The 12,829-nt window shown below is 42.9% G+C and overlaps 3 non-coding genes across 3 annotated transcripts; 2 read left to right on the forward strand and 1 right to left on the reverse strand.

The window, feature by feature from the left end:
- The first annotated feature begins 243 nt into the window (after nucleotides 1–243).
- Nucleotides 244–316, forward strand: trnav-uac. The gene has a single exon. It is a non-coding gene; the product is annotated as a tRNA-Val (tRNA).
- Nucleotides 317–775: 459 nt separating this feature from the next.
- trnaa-cgc lies at nucleotides 776–847 on the reverse strand. The gene has a single exon. It is a non-coding gene; the product is annotated as a tRNA-Ala (tRNA).
- A 4,498-nt stretch (nucleotides 848–5,345) lies between these two features.
- Nucleotides 5,346–5,427, forward strand: trnas-uga. Its single transcript has one exon. It is a non-coding gene; the product is annotated as a tRNA-Ser (tRNA).
- The last annotated feature ends 7,402 nt before the right edge of the window (nucleotides 5,428–12,829 follow it).

Below are 12,829 nucleotides of genomic sequence, written 5' to 3' on the forward strand. Positions count from 1 at the left end.
AGACAGAAATAGGCCGATGATTCATAAACACTGCAGTCAGTCATCCAGCAGATGGCTGACACTCTGGCCGCCTAATAGCGAGAGAGAGTTGTTGTTCTCCTTCACCTGCCCCCCCCCCCCATGAGCAAAAACAACTTTGGAAATGTTATGATACTATCTACCGATAGTAGATAAACAGATAATATAGTTGTAGTTTTACCCAGTTTTTTTAAACTGTAATTTTTTACCATTTGTTAGGCATGAGGTTCCATAGTGTAGCGGTTATCACGTCTGCTTTACACGCAGAAGGTCCTGGGTTCGAGCCCCAGTGGAACCAGTAATTTTTCTTGCGCAACTGACATTGGTAGCGAATAGACATCTGAAATTAAACGTCATCCCCAGAGCCGCCATATAGATAGCCTTACATGGCTCTGGTCCACCACCCTGAAATGATCTCGGGAAAACGGTGTGAAGAGAACCGTAACAAGAAGCATGACGTAAACCAAAACATTTTTTTACTTTCTAATGCTAAGCATGCTTTGCTCCAACTTGTATGAAAATGAATACACCATTTTTGTGTAGGAGAAAGTACATAACAGGCTAAGGTGTTATTTAAAATGGTTTCAACATTAGCTTGTCATGCAGTTGTAGCAAACAAATATAAATGTATGCTATGGTCACGTGACTTTGAAAATACAGACCACAACAAACTGATATGTGAGAAATGTACAACAAGATCGTGTTCCCCTGTATTGTTCTTTATACATTGATTCCATACACGTGACTAAAGAGATAGTGGAGATGCCGGGGATTGAACCCGGGACCTCATACATGCGAAGCATGCGCTCTACCACTGAGCTACATCCCCACGTCATGCCACGTGGGACAAGCGCAGATTTTAAACCAATTGTGATGGAACCCAAGAGTACTGGCCACTGTTGTTAACAGCAGAAAACACTCCCCTAAATGCTGTTTTTTTAACTTGAAATTTTATGACTTTCCTTACAATGAGAATTAGAAAAATGTTCCAAGAAAAAGATTCCAAGGAAACCGTGCAACAGGGACCTACGCCCGTGGCGTTCCTATCGGTGAGCTGTATGTACTATAATCCTTTAGACCAGAATAAAAAAAAAACACTACGAAGCCGACTCTGTGCAATACAAGCAATACAAGTACAATACAAAAACATTTTGATCAACTCGGTGGAGGCGTGCAAATCGGCCCCGTCACCTACATGCATGGGAAGATATATATATATATTTATTTATTTATATATTTACCAACAATGTGTTGAATTTTACGGTGGAATTAGATACTTTGGGTATTGTATTGGGAAAGTAAACAGGTTAAAGTATAGGCCTACTCCGTAACATGAGGTGTGCACTGCCCTGCTATTGTTTCAATCTATATTTTTATTGTTTTTGTGTCTGAGAGCTGCTACCTCAATTTCGTTGTACTTGTGCAATGACAAATACATATATTCTATTCTATTCTATTCTGACATTACATGTGACAGGGCAACCTACCTGACCTACCTGAGGGGCAGCATGGGGCAGGAGAGGCTGAATGGGCTGGCTATCCTGTCCATTGAAAAAGCAAATCATGCATCACCACTTTTATGTTTGAAAGGCATCATTCGGCAGGTGTACTGTGCTTCTGGCTGTGCTCAGTCAGCTTGTAGGTCTTGACGTTCAGATTCTGCGCCTAAACTATATTGTATCGTCTCGTCACATGATCAAATAGAGACTTGACATTTACATTTACATATACATTTAGTCATTTAGCAGACGCTTTTGTCCAAAGCGACGTACAAGGGAGAGAACAGTCAAGCTACGAGCATTAGAACCCTGGTGGTGTAACAATAAAATGCAGAGCACAGAGGGGAGGCAAAAAGTACCTCTGGCTCAATGAAGGGAGCGTGCGAGAGCCCACCGGTTGGGTTTATGCTGGTTCTGCCGTTGCTCTTCTTCTACATCCTGTGACTGTCAAGCTCGTGGGAGCAACTTCCGAAAATCTACGCAAAATTGAGAAAGAAGATTTCCACACAGTATTTTAATTCCCGATTTCCATGTTTAAGAACATCAAAGAAAATCAGTTAACGGGTCGTTTTTTCGTTTTCAGTTTTCTATCAAAACGTAAAACGGAAAATGGGTTGTTTTCCGTCCCCCCGCCGCCCCCCTTCTAAATGATAATTGGGAAACAGCTCGTTTCCCGATTTTGGTTTTCTCATTTCAAAACGAAAATCCGTTGGCCGCAAAGTAGCCTACACGGACCATCGAGCAGGTCTAGTGGAAAGTGTACACAGACTGTCCAGGCATGAGCTCAGAGTGGAGCAGAGAGATTCTGTGGCATCATTGACACCTAGTGAGGAGAAAGTGGATAAAGGTGGAAGAACAGAAGAAACCAGAGAGGAAAAGTGGGTGGGAGAGAGGTTGCGGAGGAGACTTGACATTGGACAACAAGATACATATGACCCAGCCAGGGGCGGTTTTAGGCACGGGCGACCCGGGCAGGCACTTTTTCATAAGACGTGCGGGGCGGCAAGAGCACTTAAAAAAATTAGCTGGTTTTCTATTATCCATCATATCACTGTGTGTGGAATTGGCAAATTGGCGCCCCCTGCAGCTGTAGGCGCCTCTGCTCGCTAAGAAGGTGCCGTGAACAGATCCTGAGTGAGAAGGGAGAAGGGGGAAGGGGAGGGGGCGCGGGGGACAGTTCACGTCTCCCAAATGGAACGGACAAGGGGGGGCGGGGGATCCACTGTATAGCAGTCACACCTGACTTTCTTCCAAATAACGCACATTCATAACATTATAATTACAGGCCTATAATTCCTGCACGTTTTCGTTTTTCTGAATTGTGTGAAATGGCTAATACAAATAGGTAATACAGAACGATTATGTGGTCACCAAGGGCAAGGTGAATTGGTGGAAGGAGACCACTGACTGCTCCAACTTATCCAACTGGTGAAGGTAGTACGTAGTTAGCAGAGTATAGATAGATAGATACTTTATTTATCCCGAGGGAAATTAAATACATCTTTTACAGAGTAGTCTATTACATTATCAAGATAACTATTGAAGGATGCTCAAGTGGACAAGGTAAAAATGTGTTTTCAGTCAAGTGTAACTTAACCTAAATTCCTATTAAGGCAACCAGCTAATGTTGAGCACCAACAGAATTGTTTGCTAGCTAGCGTTAGTTAGCTGATTTGACCATAGGGTATGGACATGTTCATACACGCTCAGAGGGGGTTTCGCCCGGGGCGTAATTCCATGTAGAACCGCCACTGGACCCAGCAATCATCATTGCATATCTGTAGCCTATATGACAAAAATAACAAAGAAAATAAGAAACTATTCATCGGCTTTTTAATAGTTTCTATAGTGTATGTACGATAAGCATATAATTGTGTTATAGATTGCTACTGACGATTTCCCCCTAAAAATGAAGAAAACCATGACAGAGACAGGTTTGCCATTTTGAGGGGATATATAGCATGAGCATGAGCATGAAATGCATAAGATATGATCCTTGATCACTGTCGCATCAAACTATCAATACTTTGACATTCATACGTCCGAAAAAAAAGTAACGTTACATGGCTCGGGCCTCGTCGACCAATGCGGGCAGTTCAGGACAGCGGTATACTGCCCCTCTGTAGAGGCTGTTCCCAAGGAGCAGTGGTTGGAGGATATAAAAAAATGCATGAAAAATAAATGAATAAATTGCCTCCCCCCCCCCCATGGACACTGGCTTAGTGCCCCTCAACCCCTTCCCCTCCCAGTTTCACACTTTCTGTATATGTTTTCTGATATATTATTATATTGTATATATATATATTATGCTATAGTTGTTGTTGTTGAATTTTTTATTGCAAATAAAAGTTTGTTTACAACCAAGATTTATATTTTTCCTTTGATCTTTTGTGTTTTGTAGGATGTATTAACTGGAACACAAATATTTTGTGAAACAATTAAAGTACCTCACACATAACTGTACATGAACTTGCATTGAAATATTCAATGTAGATTTATAAATATCTCACTAATATAAGGTAAACTAAAAGTAATATGCAAACAAATTGTGATTTCCAGTAATAAAATTTAACTTTGCAGTAAATAATGCACACCTAAATTTCTGCTAACGGTGGGACTCGAACCGGGAACTTTGGGGTCAATTATCCATATCTCACTAATATAAGGTTAATAAAAGGTAATATGCAAACAAATTGTGATTTCCAATAACGAAAATGAGCTTTGCATGAAATAATGCAAACCTCAATGTCTGCCAATGGTGGGACTCGAACCTGAAACCTCTGCTCTCATAGTAATGCATATAAAAACAGAAGTTTAATGTTTTAAAAATAATGTATGATGTTCATCAACATTAAAAAACTTTAGTCATGGAGGATTAGCCCATACAAAATCCCTTCCTTCATTTTTTCTCTCCTTTTCCCTTTTTTCTCTCTTTTTTCCTCTCTTTTCTTCTCCCCCCTTTTTCCTTTCTTCCCCCCTCATGGTGAGCGAGTGTGCCCCAGTCTTGTGCCCCAGCTTTGGGCCTGGGCCCGGTAGGCCCGTTCGGTAATCCATCCCTGCCTACATGATATATTAATTTCAATTGTGATTGAAAATAATCTATGATCACTAGAATCAGTACAGTTTATCTTAAAATCTATGTCATGGAAGCCATTCCACCAACTTTCGATGTGGACTGATATATGTTTTCTTAAACTTTACTTTTATCATGATTATAGTAATCCAAGAAGCCTATCGGAACATACGATGTTGATCATTATTTTACTCTTCCATAGCTTTCCACCTGTAACTTATGTAGCTAGAGGGGAAATCTTTCTGTTGTGTGCTGCCATCTAGTGGACAAAAAGGTATTACTGTATGAGTTAATCAGCTCACAACACATATATACAATGTCCTGCTTAATGTACCTACCGAATGAGTCGCCTTAATCATTATCAAAAAAATTGCCCCCCTGAGAATTGCTCTTGCTGCTTGTTTTTATTGATTTTATGTAAAGCACTTTGAACTGCAACTCTTGTTTGGTTTGAATACTCAACAAATAGTATGTTCGATGCAATAAAAAACAATTCATTGTTCGTGCATAGCCTACAATCCTAGTTTGGTTTGAATACTCAACAAATAGTATGTTCGATGCAATAAAAAAAAATCATTGTTCGTGGATAGCCTACAATCCTAGTTTGGTTTGAATACTCAACAAATAGCATGTTCGATGCAATAAAAAAAAATCATTGTTCGTAGATAGCCTACAATCCTAGTTTGGTTTGAATACTCAACAAATAGTATGTTCGATGCAATGAAAAAAAATTCATTGTTCGTGTTGACGTATGGGCTGCGATGGCCGAGTGGTTAAGGCGTTGGACTTGAAATCCAATGGGGTCTCCCCGCGCAGGTTCGAACCCTGCTCGCAGCGGATCGGAAGCTTTTAGGATTGAAAGACCATAACAAAACAACCGTCCTTGTTCCTAAATGCATTACCTTCCCTTAAAATCGATTGCGCCTCTGGTGGAGCTACTCTACCATCACTGTAGTTGCCCACTATCATAATGGAATCTCCCTGAAAGTCTCAGGTGGATGATGGGTAGAAATGGTTGCTGGTGTTAGCAAAAGACAACTTCGAGCTGAACAAGTGAATATAGCACTCATTTACAGACATAAAAGTGAATGATCTATGGGCCTTTAAATGCCCATACACAGGTGTGATTGCTGTATTAGTGTAGTCGTCAGAACCGCCAGTAGGTGGAGCAAAGTTAAAGATGTCTGCAGGAGTAACCAAAATTGGCTATTGCCATAAGCCTACAATTAATTTCAAGACATATTTGCATATATGCATATATGCTGCAAACTGACTGGGAATTTATATTCTCTCAACCTATTTTCTCAACCTTATGTTCGCTCAGCCCAAAATGTTTCCTAAGGGACACGCTCTCAAGGACCTATTTTAAAATAAATAACACCCAACTGATACACAGCATATCCGTCAAGCCCACAGTTTTAGGTACAATCGCTTATTTGTTTTACCACATTTTCACCAGTAGATGGAGCCAATGCCTAGGTATACAGTGGATCTACACAAACACTGGGTTAGAACAGCAGAAGGGTACATTTTGCAATTCAATATTTTGTAGTGAAATCTTTTGTCAATATATACAGCAAATGTTTCCATTTCTACACAAGTTCTCTACATAAGACTCATTAATATATCTATGCAGTCCTAATGCAATGGGGTATCTCACATATGCACTGGACAAATTACTTTGTCATGGGCATCTCTGCTGAACACCAGAAACACTAATGAGTTGCAATGGGAATGAGCAACAGAGGGTTTTTGCAGCTTTACAGTGCAACAGAAATCAAATACCCAAACTGAATAATTAACACATGTGCTTGTTTTGTTAAAAGTAGCAAATCACGTCAATAGAAATTAATTTCATTGCAAGGAGAAAATATCCTTCCTTTTGACTAAAACAGCTGTCCTCTTGATTGGTTCAGTGCACATATGGACTCTTTCAAGCGTGCCTGTGTGCCCATGCTCAGACATGGAAAAACTACAAGTATTACTCATTGCCACTGTCCAATTTCATCTCCCTTAGCTGTTACTATAATTTGATTTTACAATGAGAAATATACAGTGTCACATAAGAGGTAAACTGTGTTCTATTTTTGGAAAAATACTCAAAGTAGAACATAGGAAGGCTTTTAATTCCCCGTAAGAGACAGAGGAAAGACAGATCGGAGACAGAAAACCGCACACAGCCACACCTCCAGCACCCCTCCTCTCTTCCTTCCACTCTCCCAGCCTCCTGCTCTCTCGCTCTCTTACACTCTCGCTCACTTGCTCTCTCTCTCTCTCTCTCTCTCTCTCTCTTTCAGCCTCTCTGCCTCCCAGTGAGAGTGGAGTTTTTTTAATGCTGAGGCGAGAGTGAAAGAGACAGGGCAGGTGCGAGACCCACAAACTGCCAGAGCTAGAGAGAGGCATAACGAGAAGAAGGGAGCAGACAAGTGTAGATGCTACTCCCAGACAAAGAGTGAGAGATACCGTCTACCGAGTCACAGTGCTGCCAAAGAGCACAACAGAGATAGAGAAACAGAGAGAGGGAGAGAGAGAGAGAAGAGGACAAACATAGAGAGCGATAGAAAGAGACACAGTGTACAACACGAGAGAGAGAGAGAGAGAGTAAGAGTGAGTAGCGAGGAGGACATTAAAGTGTGGAAACACAAAACAAGAAGAGATTCACACAGCCCCCAACAGCAGGGACAGAGGATCCTCAGTAGCGGCAGTGTGAAAGAGAGCCAGCAGGGGACATCGGGAGCAGGAGAGGAGGAGTGGGGAACCATGCTGAGGAGGAAGAGGAGCGTGTCTTTTGGCGGATTTGGATGGTAGGTAGGCGCATGTGGAACAGTGGTAGCAGTTAGAGTTGGCCTGCTTGGAGTGGCTCTCAGTCTGAGGAGATTGGTCGTCTCCATAACAATCGCATAAAAGAGAGGTGTGTGTGTGTGTGTGTGTGTGTGTGTGTGTGTGTGTGTGTGTGCGTGCGGGTGTGGATGTGTTTGTGCGTGTGGATGTGCGCGTGTCTGTGTTTGTGTCCGTGTATCTATTTGTGTGGGTGTGTATACACAAATGTGTATGTGTTTCAAAGAGAGTTTGAGTGTTTTACATAAAGAACTGGGAAAGTATTGTTATGTCCTTTTTGCATGTGTCATGTTTTGGTCGAAGCTTCCGTTCACAACCAGGATCGTAGTGCATATCCGAAATTTGCATTTTACCTCAGGGAATTGTCCTCCAGTATAGACTCACCCGTATTCATGTTTTCCACAAAAAATGTACTCTTTCACCTTCGATGGAGGGCTGTGAGCATGGATGGGGACTGGTTGTTGCATGTTAAGCAGCTATATACATGTCTCTATATTTGTATTGGTTTTAGTGTACTGGAAAACATTACTGAGTTCTATGCGTGATTGATTGTGTAAACATACCATTTAGTATGCACATCAGTCTCTGATATACAATTAGGTGATCACACCTTTGTTCTTCATGTAAATGGAAGTATACACAGCTAAAGCAACTGGCTGAGACATCATAGATACATACAGTACATACATGCATACATACATGTATACATACATATATACATGCATACGTACATAATAAAAAAGTGAAGTACAGTGACAACTGAATTATAATAATATACAGTACATGACGAATTGCCATAGCACATTAGGTGAGAGGGCATTTTGGCTGATTTATGCTTGCATGGACTGGCCTGGAGCTTCCAGTGGTATTCACCATATTTCCCATCAGTACATCTCCTCATCTCATCCACCTCTCAGCCACCAGTCAGTGCACAGGACAGTGAGATTTTTGCAGTGTTACTTCAGCGGGCATACTCTTCTGTTGCCCTGAAACGCTGACAGTTTTAATACTGTTGCATAATTCATGCCCATGTCACAGTAGATGTGTGGTGGTGGGTCTGAGGTACGGAGTGGGTGGTAGAGCCTGTGCTGGGGCACATGGCTGTCTCTCTCTCTCTCTCTCTCTCTCTCTCTCTCTCTCTCTCTCTCTCTCTCTCCCTCTCTCCACTGCTAGGCTCCAATCCCAGTGCAACGTCCATGGCGTCATCCCACTTCTACAAGGCTGGACTCAGTGACCCCCCCCCCCCCCCATTTAGCTTCACCCCCCCTCCCTCTTGCCTGCCAGTCCCCTTTTCACTTCATGCAATAGTAATGGCTATATACTTAGACCACCCTTGATTCCTACCCTCAACTCAAGAGCGGCCATGTTCTTATTTAATTCCTTTCAAGTACTCTCATTTAGAGAGAAGGAGAGGGGGAAACTTTATCCATTATCTTGTTATCCGCAACACTTCCACAAGCGCTGGCTATCGAATAGCACATTGCCGTGACGGATGTTAGGAAGTAAGAGCACTTGAGGCTGCTCTTGGATCAGCGTGATGAGTGCCGTGATGAAGGATTCATGAAAGTTTGCCCGCCTCCCTGTACCCGTGTGGGGTTTTCTTATTTTAGCAGCCCTGGGACGGTGTGCAACCTCACCCTCACTGGCGTTGCAGGTGTCGTACCATGAATCATGCCTCCCTGGCATTTCAGACTTGCGGTGTCACGCTCAATCTGGTCTGGTGATGCAGCATACAGTAAATCTTGTTAGTGTGTGTGGTTGTGTTTGTAAGTGGGTATCTGTGTGTACAAGAGGAGGAGAGAGTGTGAAAGTGTGTGGCAGATGCATTTGTTTGTTTGTGAAATGCGTCCAAACTCTCTCACATAAGTCTCTTCTTTTGAAAGTGTGGTTGTGATTATCATGGGGTGGCAAACTGTGTCACCTCCGCGGTATATTTCGACTAAAACCCCTCACTTGGCCTTTGAGCGGTTGCCCGGTCTGGTCAGAGCGTGTGTGTGTGTTTTTGTGTTTTTGTTTGCAGGCCGTCGCCCTTTAAGTGGAAGGAAGCCTCCGCTTGCTGGCACTCTTAGCTAGGATGGCAGATGCCAGGCCTGTCTTTGCGACTGGCATGATGGGCTGTTCACTAATGTGTTTGTGTTTGAGCTGCATCCCAGGAGGACTGCGACGGTTCCGCCCACTGGCTGCCTTTAATGGGATTGCTGTATGAACACTGCACTGTCTGTGCACTATCGATCCAGACTCCGCCTAATAGAGACAGATCCTCAGGATGCCTCGCATCTTATCCCTCTTATTGGCCATTAAAGTTGTAAGGGGGGGAATATCCCATCCTCCCTGAAACAGGTTCTGCGCTGCTTCATTCTGCCTTGTTGTCTTCTGTTCTGCTCTGTTAGCTTCTGTTCTGTTGTTTTATTTCAGGCCGTGGACTCTGTTCTATTTTCTCTGTTCTGTTCCATTGGCTTCTGCTTCTGCTTCTGCTTCTGCTTTGTCCTGTTCCCTGTTCTGTTTCTGACCTTTCTCCATTTGCCTTCAGCATGTTCTCTTTTATTCACCGGCACACCTGTTCCTGGTTAGCATATCTAGTTCTCTCTTGGCGTCTTGATCTGTGGTGGTGTGTGTGGTCAGTTATTCAGGGCCAGTTGGTCGGTGTCACGCTGATTCGAGTCAGGAGTTGGCAGTTCACTGCATTAGTCAGGGTTTGGCTCAGCATTCTCCCCCCATCTCCCCACATCTCCACCATCTATCTATACAACTGCTAAACTTAGTCGAGAGGCGCTGCTAAATAATGCAACAGATCCTTAGGAGGTGCAGAGATAAGGGAAAATTAGCATTATTCCCGCTTTCCCCTCCCAATGCGTGCACAGTCTTTCATCTCTTTTCCTCTCACAGCTTCCCTCTCCCCGCCCTGGCCCTCGGCTGTTACTTCATGCCTCTCATGCCTCAAAAGAGGACACAACTAAATTGAATATGATCTTTCATTATGTTTGGATTGCTTGTTGGCTTTGTTTGGATGGCCTTCAAGAGCGTGTGAGTCACCATCGATTCATTTTATGTATGAGTTTTACACAATTTGTTTTATCTGTGTGTGTGCCTGAGTGACAGAGTAGAGGCCAGAGCTTTGGTATCCTACTTCATTATTTTATGCTGTGAAATATTGAGCACAGTTTTTTTTTAATCACTTTAATAAAGTGTTGGTAAATGGTTTATTTATGATGCTTTTAAAATCTATTTTTAGTTTTTGGTCTAAAAGCTCCTAAAAGCTGCCTCTCTCTCTCTCTGGCTCCATCTCCATCATTCTCTTTCTCTCTCTGTTTTTTTGTTTTGTTTGTTTTTAACGGAAACTTCACCAAAGCTAGGGTTTCATTTGAGTGTTCTGGGATTAGAGACATACCTATGGCCTACTACTCCTTTGCTGTCAATAGATATCTAAGGAATGTCAGTCCTAACCTAATCCCATGTTAAACTACTAAGGGGAAATTGTATGTAAAGTGAGCAGCAGTTAGCAGTGCAGTGCAGTTAGCAGCACGTCAAAAGCATAGCATGCATCTCCACTCTGAGCCAATCATAAGTTAAGTCCACATGAACTCAGATTTAGTTGGAACCCCGGGGAGGTAGTCTCCTATCTACTCCTCTGCTGTTGAGGTTAATGAGACGCAGACAGGAAAGAAAGGCTGTTAATGGTTTTCAAATGGTGTGTGTGTGTGTGTGCAGGCAAACAGACATGTTGAGAGAAAGAGAAACCTGGGGGGTAGGGGGTGGACTGGCAGGAAGATTGCAGATGCCCTCACAGTTCACAATACCCCACATGACCGCGGTTGCACTGAAAATGGAAAATGTGTGTCTGTGTGTGTGTTTTTGTGTGAGTGTGTGTATGTGTTTCTGGGGGGGTGGGGTAGGGGGGGGATGAGATTGCAGGTGTGAGTGTCCCTGTGTGTGAGAGAGAGAGAGGGAGGGAGGAAGAGAGGCCTCAATGGAAAAATACTTTCTATAAGCGGTGGAAAATATTCAGTGCACAACACACACACATACACACACACACACACACACACACACACACCCACACACACACACAACGCACACCACCTAAATGACCATTGTCTGTCTCTCTTTCTGCCGAGTGCTTGGAGCATGCAAGTCTGAGAGCGGACTTGGCCTATTTCCTCCATCCTCTGGCTGAAGGAAGAAGGAAGGACATTATAGTCATGAGCAAGAAAGACACAGCTTTGTGACAGCTCTTCGGCCTCCTGTGCCTCGGCCACTGACACACATTCACAATGAGCTGATTGTTTACAATATCCAAACGTCATCACGCACAGCACAGCACAGCACAGAAAAGCTGAAAGCAAGCTGATGCAAGCTTTTTTGTGAACCTGTTTTTCGCTGAGTGACGGTTTGTGCTGGGTGTAGTTCGCACGTTCTAGATTTAACATTTGAAAAGGGCTGTGTGTGTGTGTGTGTGTGTGTGTGTGTGTGTGTGTGTGTGTGTGTGTGTGTGTGTGTGTCATGTTTGGTGTGTGATGGTGTTTGTGCGCTTCTGTTTCAGAGGTGACTCCGAGGTATCCGTGGCCTGTGGTTGCATGGGTGTGGTGGGGGATGTGGGTTTTGACACCGGAAGGGTGTGTGACTGTCTGTGCTCTGCTGTGTGTGTGTGTGAGTGTGTTTGCATGTATATATGGCAATGTGGGAAAATTTACGATTGAGATTTCGTTGACGATACACACACAGGCAGAAAACATACAAGTAAACTAGTATTCAGTTACACATACCACTGCTGGCTTCACTAAATCAGCTAAATGTCAATAAGCCTGAGTGCCACATACAGGGACACTGGTCACACATTACTTTGTGGTTTGGCCTTAGCTCACTTATATAGTAATCTTTTAGCCACAGACAATGCAACATCAATTACTCTTTTACACTCTGCTCTCCAGCTTAGAAATAAATGTTCAAGTGGGTTTGAGAACAGCCTTTAATTACTTACCCTGTTTATCTGATTTCTTTGTGCTTTTGATGATTATCTTCGAGAATAAAGCTGTCAATAGTTCTGTACAGACTACAAACAAACAAACAAACAAACAAACACACTAAGGCACAGTGTAATGAGACAGTATATCGAGAGTTAACAAACAAACACTGCCATAGGTTGGCATAGGTCTTGGTTTTAAGCACCAAGGCCAGAAATCATTGTTTTCATACACAACCTTGCACCTGCTGGGAAGTTAACCTGTTTTGTAAATAAACAAAATAGGGGCATCGAGTCTTGGCACTAAGCCAATATTCAGCCTGACCTGTAAACAACAGACAGGTCCTACACTAACACACTTTGGTGAAATTCTGAACAAACATTTCTTCAGAAACATTTGTCAGAACATTCACTTTCATGTGACTAGACATCAAATGACAA

The sequence above is a fragment of the Clupea harengus genome, chromosome 8 (assembly GCF_900700415.2).
Source record: "Clupea harengus chromosome 8, Ch_v2.0.2, whole genome shotgun sequence".
In the NCBI taxonomy this organism is placed as follows: Eukaryota; Metazoa; Chordata; class Actinopteri; order Clupeiformes; family Clupeidae; genus Clupea; species Clupea harengus.